Here is a 14,743-nt window from a genome sequence, read left to right as displayed (position 1 = left end):
AAGCCTGATATTTTAATGTCTGCCTTCAGTGCCTCTGCAGGAATGTTGTCAGGTCTTGCTACCTTCCCATTTCTCAGATGTTTGATGGCTTGCTGTATATCTTCCTTAGATTGTCTGCTGCAGTCGATTTGCAAGTCCTTCTTAGCTGCCTGTATGTCTAGTGGAGACTGTTGCATAGGCTGGTTCAGCAGTTCTTCAGAGTGCTCCATCCATCTTTGTTGTTGCCATTGTTACCCATGATTGTCTTCCCAGCTTTGTTTTCAACAGATCTTTCCGAATTGCTGTACCTGCCGCTACTTTGAATCTTTCCTTGTCTGCTCCGAAGCTTCTCTCTGCTTTCTTGTTAGCTTAGGTTTATTTGCCTTGAGCGCTTTTCTTTTTCTGCTCTTGTTCAACTGATGTTGACAGAGACTTTCTTTTCTTTTCTTTCTCGGATTTAGCAGAGAGTCTCAGTGGAGATACATTCTATATGCTGGTGTTTTTTGGGACCCTGTACCTCCTTGCAGGTTGATATCACTGTTTCTTTGATCTACTCCCCATTACTTTCTACTGTGTCTCTGTTGTCCTCTGGTTCTTGCAGGACTTAAAAATCGTTACTCAAGGAGGACTGAGTATTTACTCCATTTCTGTACATCTTTGAGGAGGGAGGTGGTATAGCACTGACACTGGATTGTCAGTTCCATCCATGTTTTCTTTAGCTTTAGCCTAACCACAACAAGGTGATGGTCTGAATCCACATCCACTCCTCTCATCACTCCCACATCCTGCAGGTACCTCTGGAACAATGTAGACAAGGTTGATCTAATTCTGTTGAATGGTCTGGTGACACCCATGTTGCCTTATGTATTCTTGTGTGGGGGAACACTCTACAGCCTATCCAAAGACTGTTCAGGGCACAGAGATCTGCAAGCCTTTCACCATTCTCGTTCAAGTTGCCAACGCCATGGTTGCAAATGACTTCTTCGCACCCAATGTTGTTGCTTCTAATTTAGGCATTGAGGTCCCCCTTCAGTGTGGTGATGTCTCTCTCAAGGCTTTTCTCTAGGATGGACTTGAGTCTGCTGTAAAACTGTTATTTTTCCTCATGTTTACTCTCATTTGTAAGTGCATAGCACTGGATAACATTCATGTTGATCTTTTTCTTTGTGTGGAAGGTTGCTGGGATGATTCTTGGAACGTGGGTTTCCCATCCAATCAGAGCTCTGCTGGCTGCTGACGTAAACATCAGTACTGCTCCCCGAGTATGTGGAGCGTTCTCTTCCTCATGTCCAGAACCCTCGGCATTCCTCCTCAAGTCAGTCTTTTCTGTCCGGATTGTGTCTATCTCCATCTGGTCTCTCTGATCCCAAGCAAGGCAAGGTTCTATTTTTCTGTCCCCATTGCTAATTGGCTGGTTTGCCTTTTTCATTCATGGTCCTCTCGTTCCATGTCCTGATGGTGATGGTCTTGGTCGAATGCAGGTGAATCAGCTTTGTGGCTTCCATGGGTCTCTGGCTTTCATCACAAGGCATCATGGCTGTCCTGGAAGGATATTCCTCTTTCCCCTAGCCCAGGATGCCTCCATCGTGGTCAGCTTGAAATTATGTCTAGGTCTCAGTCTGCAGCTTCCATGGACAATCATTGGCACTTAGTTCCTTTTTAGTTTCCTTAAAACTTTAAAAAATTATATCTCCTTTTCCCTTCATTGACTTTTTGTCATTCTTTTTATTAAAATGTTCTCTATTTTACTTCTTTGATTTGGTAATTCTGTTGTTTGGTGTTTTGATTTTATTGCTGCTTTGGTACTACATAAATACTTTACACATTGGCCTAATTTAAGACTGTCTGCCCTGTGCCATAGCGAGAAGGGTTGAGCTCAGATTCGTTTAGTGACTTTTGGGGTTCACCCTTAGAAAGTATTGTTATTATACCTTGACTTGGGCATTTTCCCACAATATAGCTATAGGAAACTGGCATATTCATTTATAAGAGACAGATGGTTTAGTCTTGAGAGTAGCTGGTGCTCAACTCCTATTTAGTCAAAACAAAGTAGTGCCTCAGAGTAACAGCAGGTTTCTGTGAGGAATGCTGAGATGATGTTTGGATGCTTGGCTGAAAAAACATGACCTTCCTCAGACAACATTGCATGTGGTACATGTACATAAACTCCAAAACATCATTATAGTGTATAAATAATTTCAAAACAGCAAAATATAGTAATTTAAAAATCATCAAAATCATAAAAGTATAATGTAGGGATCAGATATCAGAAACATAATATGTTCAGAGAAAACCATAAAATTCTAACTTTAACAATCCTTTTGTATCCTATGGAGGTTGGCTGAATGGCTCCTAAGCACCCTCCGAGGTCAATCCGTGATTGAGAAAGGTTGGACATGGTCCAGTAGTTTACCCCCATTAAGAGTTTTACCTTTGCACATTGCAACATTTATGGAAACTAAAATCCACCAGCAGGGCAAGGCAAGAATCTATGGCTGATCAAGGCTCCACATGGTCAGGTAAATAGATTTCATGGTTCCACTGAAGCCCTGAACTACAATACTCCAAGTTAGTCAAATGTGGACATTGTATCCTCTGAGGTTGTTTCATTGTCAAACACACATATTCCCTCTCTCCTTGTTTACATTCTAACTTTAAAATGTCTGAAAGTCGAAGTCTGCCTGCAGAACAGCGCTGCGAGCTGTGGCAGGGCTGGGCTCCATGAGGGTAGAGACCTTGTTTTTGCAATCCCACTGAAGCCTTGATTCTCGTCTAAAAAAGCTGCAAGCAGAACAAACCACAAAGTCTTGGACGCTGAGATTGCAACTTCGTTGGGAAACCTTGGCACCTTGTCCCAGTCATCTACAAATTAAAAGCTCTAAGTCAAAACTTTATCCTAAGATCTGTATTTTTGCTCCAGAGGACGTATTATGTATAGAGTGCATTGTCCTAGGCTGCACAGTGGGCACGGGTACAAATCTGGTTATTGCACCCTATTACAAATAAGGCACTGGCTCCAGGGCAGCTTTGAATTTGCACCTACCCTGGGGGCAGCGTGAAGTTGAAAGGCAGACAAGCTGCTTGACGCACACGGGCCGCCTTTCACTTTGCAAGCGGCAAAGCAGCCTGTTTTTGAAAGGGGTCAGAGATCCCTTTGCAGGTGGGTATAGTGAGTCACTGCACCGCCTGCAGAGGAATGTCAGTCATCCCCCCTTTAATGGGCATCATCGGGGGAATACTGACTCTTTACCACCGCTTTATGTGGCCCCCATACAACAAGGCAATTCCCCCTTAGGATCACGCATGTCCTACATATGAGCCAGCATGTGCTGTAATACAGAAAGAGCTGCACATGTGTTGTGCCCCCTTCTGCAGCCCCATGTGCTCATGCCTGTGGCACCCCCAGGGATCCTTGTTCAGCATGGACCTTGGTACTCCAAAAGTTACTGAACTTCCAGAGAAGACTCTTTAGACACCGCATTATTACCTGACCATTTACATGCAAACTATTTCAACAAAAAATATGAAGTCATAAAATTCTAATTAGCTACCAGTGCCACCATTTGTACTCCATCCATCTATCCATTCGCCCATCCACCTGTATGCTAAATTAGAGGAATGGGTACTACAATCCTAATCAGCCTCTGGTGCAATCAATTTTTATTGAAACTCCTTGAGTCATTTCTCAAAAGAAACAAAGTTTACATTTTGCTTAAATCGTTATTCATACAGCAAACCTTGTCTGTGTAAGAAACTTTGAATCTATATTTAAATTACAGTGGTATAGTTCATCATACTATTTTAATACCAAGATAATACATGTCTTTGGATAACAAAAACTTCTGTTGAAGAAGATCATTCCTTAAAAATGTTAAGCTCTAAACTGAATTGTGTGTGATTAGAACCAATTTGTGAACTATTTCCAACAAACGTACCTTAGACAACTGCCTTCTAAACTTTTTAGAACCAGGACTCACTGTTTAGTACGACAAACCTTTGCGACCCACCTAGCTTTAATGGACATTATGCAGGCATTTTTTTAATATAATAAAGCATAGTTTGGTAGCGTATTGTTATTTACACACAGTGTACTTTTCATTACATGTTGACTAAATTTGCACAGCCATACAGTATTATAGATAATGTACACAAATGATAATGTGTTGAAATCAGATTTCAGTGAATATTTATTATTTGTGTATCACCAAGTAAAGTGTCTCAATTTGTTCTGATCCTACTAAAAACTTTGTTTCCATTACAATTTCGAATTACAAAGAAATGCGCTACATTTTGCTTTCCTAACTGTTGAACGTGTACAGTTCATTTACAGGTATTTATGTTTTGTTGTGTGTTAGAAAATAATTACATCCTTCATTCTTTCTTTACTCTTCATGAACCTCAGCAGCATTGCCACATAATTAACTTTATTTTTCTTTCTCTTACTACAAAGCAGTTGGTAAATTCCAGTCTCTGTATGCAAAATGAGCCGCAGAAGACGTAGCCTCACATTGGACCTCTGTCATTAAAAACCGTAGCAAATGTGACATGATAAATACAGAATTTAAAGACATCTTTATTTATTGCCAAAACTTTGGTGATCCCCAAAAATCGGCTTGCGACCCACAGTTTGGGAAACACTGCCTTACATTTTTATCATTACTGATCCCCCAAACCAGTAGAAGAACTTGTACTAGTCCTAAAACCGAAAACTAAAGGGGTGAAATGTGTTAATTAGTACAAAGGTTTACCTTTTCAGTAAAAATGTCATTCTCAGTCTCTCCCTTACTTACCACTGTTAAAATATTGTGGCTCTGATGAATGACTCCAGTGCTATTTAGAAGCACATATTTGTTACTGCTCCTGTTAAAGCCACTTAACTCTTTTTCTGTGTCCTGTGGAAAACAGGTGCCATTTTTGCATCTCAAAAAATACAACTGGTGATGGGAGGAATGCATACAATAAATCTGAGTACTGGCAATCAATTGGAGTAGCACGTCAACCAACGTATTTTTGCCCACCATGCCACCTCAGTTTGGATCCAGGTATATACATATCAGTCTGAACCCGGGTCCAAAAGAGACAGTCCAGACTGAACTGCAAGGCCAGGTTCTCCCTGAACTGGACTACAAGCAACCCACAACCAGTTTTGCCCTGATTGGGGCTCTACAGTTGGTTGTAGCTTGGTTGCAAGGGCACAGTGAGTGTGGGACACAAGTCTAGGCATCACATTGCCACTTAGAGTGATACAACAAATACACAAATGGTAATGGGAGGAATTCTTGCAATAAGTCCATACACTGGTAATCACTTGAGATTGCCTTCCAGCCCATTGTTTTTGTGTCCCCCAGGCTTCCTCAGTTTGGACCCAGCCATGTGCATATTAGTCTTGACCCTGCTCCAAAGGGAACAGTCAAAGCTGAACTGCCCGGCCAGATCCTACATGAACGGGAAGGCAAGCAACCCTGGACTGGATTCACCCTGATTGAAACTCTTCAGTCAGGTGTAGCTTGGGTCCAGTGGTACAGTGAGCATGCAACACACATCTAGGCATAACCTTGCCACCTAGGATGGTACATCAAACACACTCATTGATTGTCAGTTGTTAGACTTATTGCAAACATTTTGCCCATCACCTTTTTTTGCGATGATTGGAACTGTTGTAATGGATTAATATTTTGTGGTCAATTTATCATTTATTTATTTTAAATGTATTCTCTATAGAATTTTTTTTTATGGCCATTGAAGTGATTTTGTGAATTTAGAACATCTTTCTCTGATTTTCATTTCCTTCCTTCAACAATATGTGAAAACTAAAGGAAGGAGGCAGTTCATGTACTGTGCCCAGGGCCACCAAAACGTATAGAGCAGTAATACATAAACTAATGCAAAAGGGTTGAAACAATTATGTCGCAAACAGAGGCAAATCGTATGGCATATTATGCAATTCAAGAGAAACCCACGTACCTGCCATTAGCAAGCTATTTTGACATTTTAACCCATCGATATAGAATTGCACGGTGTGTTATAAAAGTATATAAGTTAATTAGGAAAGAAAACTACACACATTCAGCAGATCTTTTTCACAGATGTGTTCCCCAACATTTAAAAAATGTATTTTGAATAGAAAAACAGAACCGTAATTTTCATACAACTGCCCTTTCTACCTTTCTGTGTTAGATTGTGAAACATATACAAAGGTGCACTCCGCATAAACCAGTTGATATGTACAAACTTCTCATAACAAAATGTGTGCCTCCTTTTTTCAGTACATTTCAGTTGTTTTCTTCAGTTTTAGTTGTACCCCTGTGTACACAACAGAGCACAAGAAGCACCTATTTTCTTTAAAAATTTCTCTTCACTGCTGTGTAGTATATTCATTTTTAGGGACGAGCTTGCGTCGCATGCGCTTGCGCATGCGTTTCGCTTGCGAGACGCTTTAGGAGTTAGAAAAGGGCTCAGAGCCCCGTCCACATCACATCAGTGTCTTTCATTGGTTCGTGGGCTTGCCTGTTAAAATCTGCTTGCTTTCATTAGTGGAAGGCACGCAAACGTCATGCCTTTTCCAGTGGTTAGCCCTCCTCGAGCGCAGCGACCAAGTACTGAAATCATGCGAGGCTCGCTGTTTCCCGTCAGGTTTGACTACTTTTTATCTTTTGTTCGCAGCGCGATCTCGCTTGGCAGAAGTCAAGCGCTTTGCATAACATCGACCCTGTTACATAGTTAATTGCACTTTTGCCGGTTACGTAGATCATTGCACTTTTGCCAATAGGTTTCATTACCAGTCAACTGTAGCAGCGTGATCTCGCTGTTTTTTTCTTTCAATGTGGAAAGAAAAATCCAGTTGGGAGTTTACAACTGCTAAAAGCTGTAACACGGAGAAATGGCAGACCCTAGTGCATTGCAAATGCTTGTTATTACATATGTGTGTTACTAAGAGTCACTTTAGGTTTTAGGACATTGCCCATACAAAGTATGTTTGTGATTCCTAAAGTTAGAGCCCTCTTGCTACTTTGGGAACAGTTTCTGTGATGCAAACTCGAATGTTCTTAACTTTTGAACTGTCTTACCTAAAAATATTTTTTTTGTTAAAATCGGCTCATTTTTCAGCAGATGGCAATTTATGTGACAGATGTGCCAAAATCATATGTAAACAGAACACACTGCTACCACCGAATTACATTTTTTCCTATAGTTTTGACTATATCCCGATTCAGGCATACTAATTGAAGTCCTGACTAACTACCGGGGCACAGGCATTATGCAGCAAGGGTGGGCCAGATTATACCGCAGAAAGGACCAAATTATGCTGCAAAAAAAGGAAATTATGTGGCGTAATACGGCACATTTTGGTAAAGTATGACTTTACCATTTTGTCATTTTTGCACCTGGTAACACTGTCTAGACAAAGATTTCCCCTCAATACTACCAGTGTAAAAAACATACAACATTAAGCAACGGAAAGCTGACCAGTTAATCTTTGCGTTGGACCTTAAACTGCCTGGAAATACGTTTCCACGTTTTTAGTAACTTTTGATCCTTTTGAGCAATAAACAAAAGGTTGTTTGTGTTCAAATCTGTAGATTATGCAGCAGATGATGGATTATGCGACAAATCGATAATTATGCGGAAAACATTTAGCCGCAGAACCACATCATCCCAGTGTCCCTGCCAATTAGCTGTATGCCATGCCAACTAAACCATCCTCTCTGATTCAATGAACTGGTGTATTCATGGGCCTCTTGTGAATGCCTTTGCTACAACCGAACCTGCCCCTCTAGGGAGCCCCTGGTTTCATGGCATAGGATATTGGGATAATTCTATGAGGGAAATACTAGCGAGTAGCGTTTTTCCAATGTGGTATAACGTTGACCTTACGATTTCCGTATATCAGATTTATAACTAATGTGCTAACACTGAACACTTTCTACACGCGCTAGTACAGCAAATTCTGGTAAATTAAAATGGACATTTATGTCGCTAAACCTCCTCCCACCAAGTAGCGCCACTTTTTTCTTGCACTTTTAGTTGAAAATAGTGACTCTTGATTTGGCTGCCGCAATATTGGTTGACATTTGTTACCAGTTTGTCTAAATACTTATTGCAATTTTACGATGGTCCGGGTCTCTAAATAAACATCTTTATAGTGCTCACAATAAAACGTACTATTTACTAAAGTCATTCAAAATGTAAATGTTTGAACTTTTGTCTTTTATCTGTGTCTAACATCGGGCTCCGAGTAAAAAAAAAAAAACAGCTGAATATACTTGGCGAAAGAAATTTGTGTTGTTTTTTTTTAAACTTATTTTATGTTTGCAATGATGAATTTTAATGACAAGGAAAATATATATATAAAAAAAGCCAGTATTGAAATTACAGTGCAATCAACACTTTGCTATAGGACAACTTGTCTCCCATATCACAAATCCCTCTTAAACCTACTGCAAAAAATACATGTTTTTTCTTTTGCTAAATAATAGGTAACTCTCTGTTTCACCCCTAATGTTGTAGCTGAATATCCTGTAAATATTAATAGGCTCCTATCTGCCAGTTTTCTAGACACGTTTTACAGGGGCATGGCGCTTACTTTGTAAATGCAACTCCACGAAAGAGTCTTCAAATTGTGATGTGCTGGTGTAGAAACTGCCGTTTGAGTGACTGTCTAATCGAAATAAACTATTTGAGTGACGTATTAAAATGTTTTGCGCTACCTGTGAGGACAAAGCTATGCGGTGAGGACGTTTTGCTATTTGAGAAGTGGGTGTGCACCAATATAAACGTGATATCCTGATTTGAACATCGGTGCGGTGCGCGTGCGGATTTGAACATGCGGTGCATGTTGCGGGCTTTTAATTTCGATTCCGTTGGTGGATGAATGCAGAACCTTGATCCCACGTGCTAACGTTTTTAAGGGTATAGAAACGTAACAAATGTGAAACGTCCTTCAAGTTAAGTATTGGTCTAATACGCGTGCTTGCCCATTATTGTTACTAACCTCAATGTAAGTATATGAGAATTGACTTCTACTGTTAACATCACAGTCAACATGACTGACATGGTTTTGCTTAATCTCTGATGCTTAAACTATGGTCTGTTGTCTTTGCCTGCAAACGGACCTGCGTTTTGAGGGCCTTGGACTCGAGGAAATTGTTTCTACAGCTCACACTGCCACCTAGTGGTTGACATCGCACCTACTTCAGGACATTAATATAGGTTCACTTTCGATGGAGTAATTGATTCGGATGTAGGTTGATGAAGTATTGAAAGTATACATTTCTGTGATCAGATGACTGCGCGCCAGTGGTCGTGTTTGTTTCTTATGCTATTTTTTTAAGCTCAAATTATTTTAATTCCGTCTGATAAAAAGTACAGTTACTGAAATATGCAGATTGACAACGACACCCTCAAATTAGTATCGTGTTTAGTTTAATCCAGTATTTAATCCTGTTCTACCTCAAACTGCGTAATCAATACATTACACTTCCTGGATGTCACTAATATCACGACAGAGTAAAATTATATCACAAGTTTGCATATAGCTGTCTGTGAACACCTTTGCGGATAAACAAGATTGCAGAACCAACAACCTCAAACTCAGAACTATGACAGGAGTTTTTACCTACACATTTGTTAGTGCTCAAATTATGCGTAAAAATAAACGTTCAGTTAACGATACATTATCATGTTTTAATTAGTTGACTATAGTTCTTTTTAAGACAGGTCGAAAATTAACGTTCAATGACTTCAAGACAGTACACAGCGAGAGCAGACTATACCCATCGTTCAATCGCAGCACGTTTCAGAAACAACTTTTATTAAGGCAGTGGTTCTTAACCTTTTGACTTATGTGACCCCCCAATGAATCATTATTGCAATCTATGGACTACCATTGAGTTTTCATTCGAGCCCAGCGACGAGGGCCGGACTGGGAACCCAAAGCAGCCCTGGCAGACTATGTCAGACCATCCTCCATAGGGTGCACACTCAGCGAGCCTGACCACTACACTGGGGTTTGGGGAGTTCTCCCTCCCCAAGAAAATCTGGGAAAATGGCAACAACCGTGCATTCTACAACAGATTTTTCATTAGATGTTCAATTGTGTTAGTTTTTAAAGCATAGTAAATGATGACCGTGCAATGCACTGGCATACTGCAATCTTAATTAGGGCTCTTCAATGATTCCCTCACCATCATCCTCCAACAATACCTCTCATCCCTCCATAGCCCCTCTCTCACATGTATTTCATTTGTTTTATAGCACCTCTCTTACCAGCGTAGGGTGTTGAAGCACTTTTCATCACACACATACAAAGACAACGATTCATATGTACGTAAATCAGTGTAAAAAAATGTTGACAAAGGGGACTGCAAGTGTAAGTTTCAAAAGTCATCCAGACAGGTAGGCATTTTTAGGAGTGGTTGGTTTGGGGAAATATAAACTCAGAAGTCAGAATGTAACACAGTGGTTGGGGTTGACTAATAAAAAATAATTTCTACCCAAACAAACCATTTTTAGAAAAATTAGGATAATCAAAACTAGGAAAAAACATATCTTTCTAACCTGTGCCATGCAGTTTGCACGCAGCTCTTTGATGGCAGTTGGTAGCTCACTGTGCTAGATTATGATTGTAACTTATGAATTGCAGAGTAACAAAAGAATCTCTGCGACAAAAGCAGTAACCCACTGAGCTATGCACAAAAAATAGTCTTCTGTGATCTGTACAGTACCTGTTCTTTGCAGGAGGCATATTAACCCTGTGTGCTGAGTTAGATGAGTCAAAACTGCCATTAGACAAAACCTGATCTCTCTCCAACAGACACATTAATCTCCACAGTTATCTTGCCCCTTTTTTGTTGCCTGAAAATTGTTGGATATAAAAGGAACTCTTCAGTGATTGTAAAACTGCTATACTTCTACAAAACCAGCACCCACCCTTCCAGCCTCCCGGGGAAATGCCCAGAGCCCAGTATGGCTAGTCCAGTCTTGCCAGGGACCCGGACAAAACAATTTTGATAATCTGAACTGCAAAATATTACACAAAAATGCACAAACCAGCATTCATCAAAAAATTGCACAAACAATTAAATATTGTAATTCACAAATATTAAAATATGTATTTTTTTATTTTAATGGGAAGGATGAAACTTTTCTATATTCAATTTATGCCATACATCGCATTTAATATATTCTATCTGATGCATGTGCACTGCTCTCACAAATAAATCTGGGAATACCAAATTAATTTTTAATCTCCAACGTAAAATTCCTTCACATTTACAGAACGTTTAAAAATGCTTAATTTTCCTTTTGCTCCTTTATTTATATATACTTTTAATCTGCTAATCTTATTTCATTTTCCGTGCAGTTGCAGACCCTCCAAGTAGGCGTCACTGAACCCCTGAGGTACCAGACTACATGTTAAGAACCACTGTACTAATGGGTTTGAGTTGATTACATTTCACATGACGTGCATTTTGGCATAGGAGGTTTGGTGGCAGTGTTTAATTTGTGCCGGTGGTAGGAGATGGTGGGCACTGTCACTAATTTTTGGGGATCAGAATCTGTTTTATAGCATCAAACATTGAGCACGAGAGAGAAAGACACCAAAGGGGAAAAGGAGTAGGAAGAGAAAGGTAGGAAAACAGTGACAACGGTAGGACGCAGGGATGGAAAACAATTTACAAGAGAGAGATAAAGAGACAGGAGGTGCAGGGTGGTGTAAGATGGAAGCAAACAGTAAGATGCAGACCATGCATCTCGGCACTGGACAAACTGGACTTTTGGCAACGACAAAAACAGGCTCCTAAGAAAAACTATTGGCCTCTGCACTTATTTATATCTTACTGAAGCACTGTTTGGCAGGAACATTTGAGCGATTTTACAATGCTAATGCAGGAAAAGGGGAATCTTACTGAAAACGTGAGAGTTGACATCTATGAACAAGGAAAAAATGTAGGGCAGGGGTACGAGCCTGTAATACCAGGCAGGGGCATTCCCATTCCCAATAGTTATACATCAGGGTTTGGGGGCTACATGACGGATGCCAGAGGTTACATAGGCCTGACATGATCAAATCATAACTTGCACATGGTAGCTCCGAACATACCCATTGTCTGATAAGGATGATGCAGCAGAGTGGAGACATGTTATCACAGCAGGGACTGTTCACTGTTTTCTCTTTGCCCAGAATCAGAAACATGACTTTTCCAGGATTCAACCATGTTAGTTTTCTTTTTTATTATAAGAATTCCAGGCCATGCTGGTCTCAGACAAGCATGGTCCAAGTCAATGTTGGCCAGGGAAATGTGCACAAGCATCAGATTTGGCCATTGTGTATATTGCACCGCCCCACCCGAAAATGAGATGATGTGTAAAATAATTGTACATTTAAAGAACTGCAAAACACCAGCTATATACATATGAGTGCCTGATGACCAGTTATTCACAACAAGTTCTGCGCTGAATAATCCACTTGGAAATGCTTGTAATAGTTAAGCTCTGTGATTTTAGGACTTATAAGTTATATACTTATACTTATATAAGTTATAAATTGTTAGTTATTTACTTATTTAGCTGTCTACTTATTACTGATATTATTTCTTCTTAGTTTTCAATATTACTAGTTCTGCCTGGCCTTCACTATTTAATTCCTTGTCTTCTCTGTTTCTTTTTATTTTCCTTTTTTTATCTTTATTTCTCCTGTTTCGTATTTCTCTCTATAAAAGTTTAAAATAAGTTTTTACTTACTTATTATAGTTCTACATATATTATGTTTTTTGTTTGCGTTTTCGTTTTGCTTTATTGTTTTTACATGATGTTATACGCTATATATTTTTCTTGTAAATTTCTGTTTTGAGTTTTATTATATAGATAAAGCTTTTAAACCTAAACAAGAACTTATATTAAACCGGTGCTACCACGTTTCAGTTTCGAAAGCTGTGCTTGCCAAATAGGCCAATGATATTACTAGACCACCAACTCTCTTAAGTTTATTGACTCAATGATTGACCACTTATAAATAATATAAGGGTTATATTGTTAGGCCTCATAAAGTCTAAACTTTGGTGAGCATTAGCTGATGTAGAACATTCCAATTTGCATGTGAAATCTCTCCCATTGGTCATGGGAGCACATTTTCACAAGAGATGAGAATTAGCTGATGGGTGGTGGTTGAGCTCTTTGCATATATTTTGGCACGGTGACATAAGTTAACGAAGGATCCTCAGTGCAACATTAAAAGTATAACATACTAACATACAGTATAACATGCCCCCCAGCCCACCCCAACACTCCCATTCCCGAAAACGGATGCTTGCATATCTTTTGAATACGCTGTGCGAAATTATTTTGTGATTTTCCATTCTTGATATATTTGTATGCAGAAAGTGGATGTTTTCATGCATATATGCTTTGTGAATCATTCCCTACATTTGCATGCCAATTGTGCCCTGTTGCTTTCGATTACTGTGATGAGATTAACAGGACAAGCTGCGGTGCTGTGCGAGGTTTGAATTTGTGCCTGCTTTTGCTACTATCTTTCTTATTTCATTATTTAGTTGCAGAACCTGGACAGCGCAGTCCGAGCCACAGGGACAAAGGAACAATTCTCAATATCTAGGAAACAGTAATAATATTTAACAGCCGGCATCAGCGGAAAAAACATAAACAGAATCATGAGGGAAACAAAAGTCCAGATGGATAGATAGTTCCAGTGGCAGAACCTGAAAACGAGATTTTACATCCCTTTTAAATCCAGGAGATCTTGATTCCTTCTGACATGATCAGATAGCAAGTTCCACCATCTCTGGGTGAAGGAAAAGGAGGCCTTGTTTAAGGTTTTAGATGGAATCTCACTATCAAGCAAGTTTTGCCACTCTTTGATCCCAAGGGAGCGAGTTGCTAACATTTTACGCAATGCAGCAAGGCAACTTGCAGTGCTGTATTGCGTGAAAGAGAGACACCAGACATGAGCCATATTTACAAAGGTAGGGTGCATTTTGCCGCCTCCTTGTGCTGGCGCACGGTGTGCTGCCTAGCACCAAAGAAAGCACCTTTGTACCATGGTGCAACGGTATCGTGTTCCAAGAAGGATTGTTTTACTGCAGAAAGGTACGCCTTACTGCACAAAAACAATCCTTAAAGGCATTTTATTTTTTCTATGTGTGGTGCAAAACGCATCACACATAGAAAAATGAAGTAGCAAGGAGAAATAAAGCTATTTCTCCTTCTGACGTCTGGGTCAGGGAGGCGTTCCATTATGAAGCATTCCCAGGTTTAGAACTATTTGTAAATCTGGGAATGCACAAAAATCCATGTGTAGATGCGTGGGAACGCCCACACTTCACTGATGGAGCACCTCCCTGCCTCACGTTAGCGCAAGGCAGGCAAATGCTCTCTGCCATGCATTGTTGTTGAGTTATTAGACCACACAGAGCCATGCAAGATGGTGTTGCTTGGCTTCGGAAATCCCAGTTAAGGGTCTGCACTGCCTTGCATCGCCTTGCATGGTGCAAGGGCAATTCAAGCCTTTTGTAAATCTGGCCCCAGGTCTCTAGCAGTATAGATTTTGTCTTTCAGATGAGAAAGGAGGCCAGCACAAAGACCTTTGTGTAATATGCAAACTATTTTTAATGTAATTCTAGCTTCTAAAGCAGAGCTTTCCAAACTTTTCAGTAAAAATAGATAGCTATTTGTGTTCAATAAAGAGCATCCTAAACTACTAGTATTATTATTAGAGTGGTAATAGTGTCTACATCAGCCAAGATTG

The sequence above is a fragment of the Pleurodeles waltl genome, chromosome 8 (assembly GCF_031143425.1).
Source record: "Pleurodeles waltl isolate 20211129_DDA chromosome 8, aPleWal1.hap1.20221129, whole genome shotgun sequence".
NCBI classification, from domain to species: domain Eukaryota; kingdom Metazoa; phylum Chordata; class Amphibia; order Caudata; family Salamandridae; genus Pleurodeles; species Pleurodeles waltl.
The sequence above is the reverse complement of the archived record's forward strand: the minus strand, read 5'-3'. Positions refer to the sequence as shown.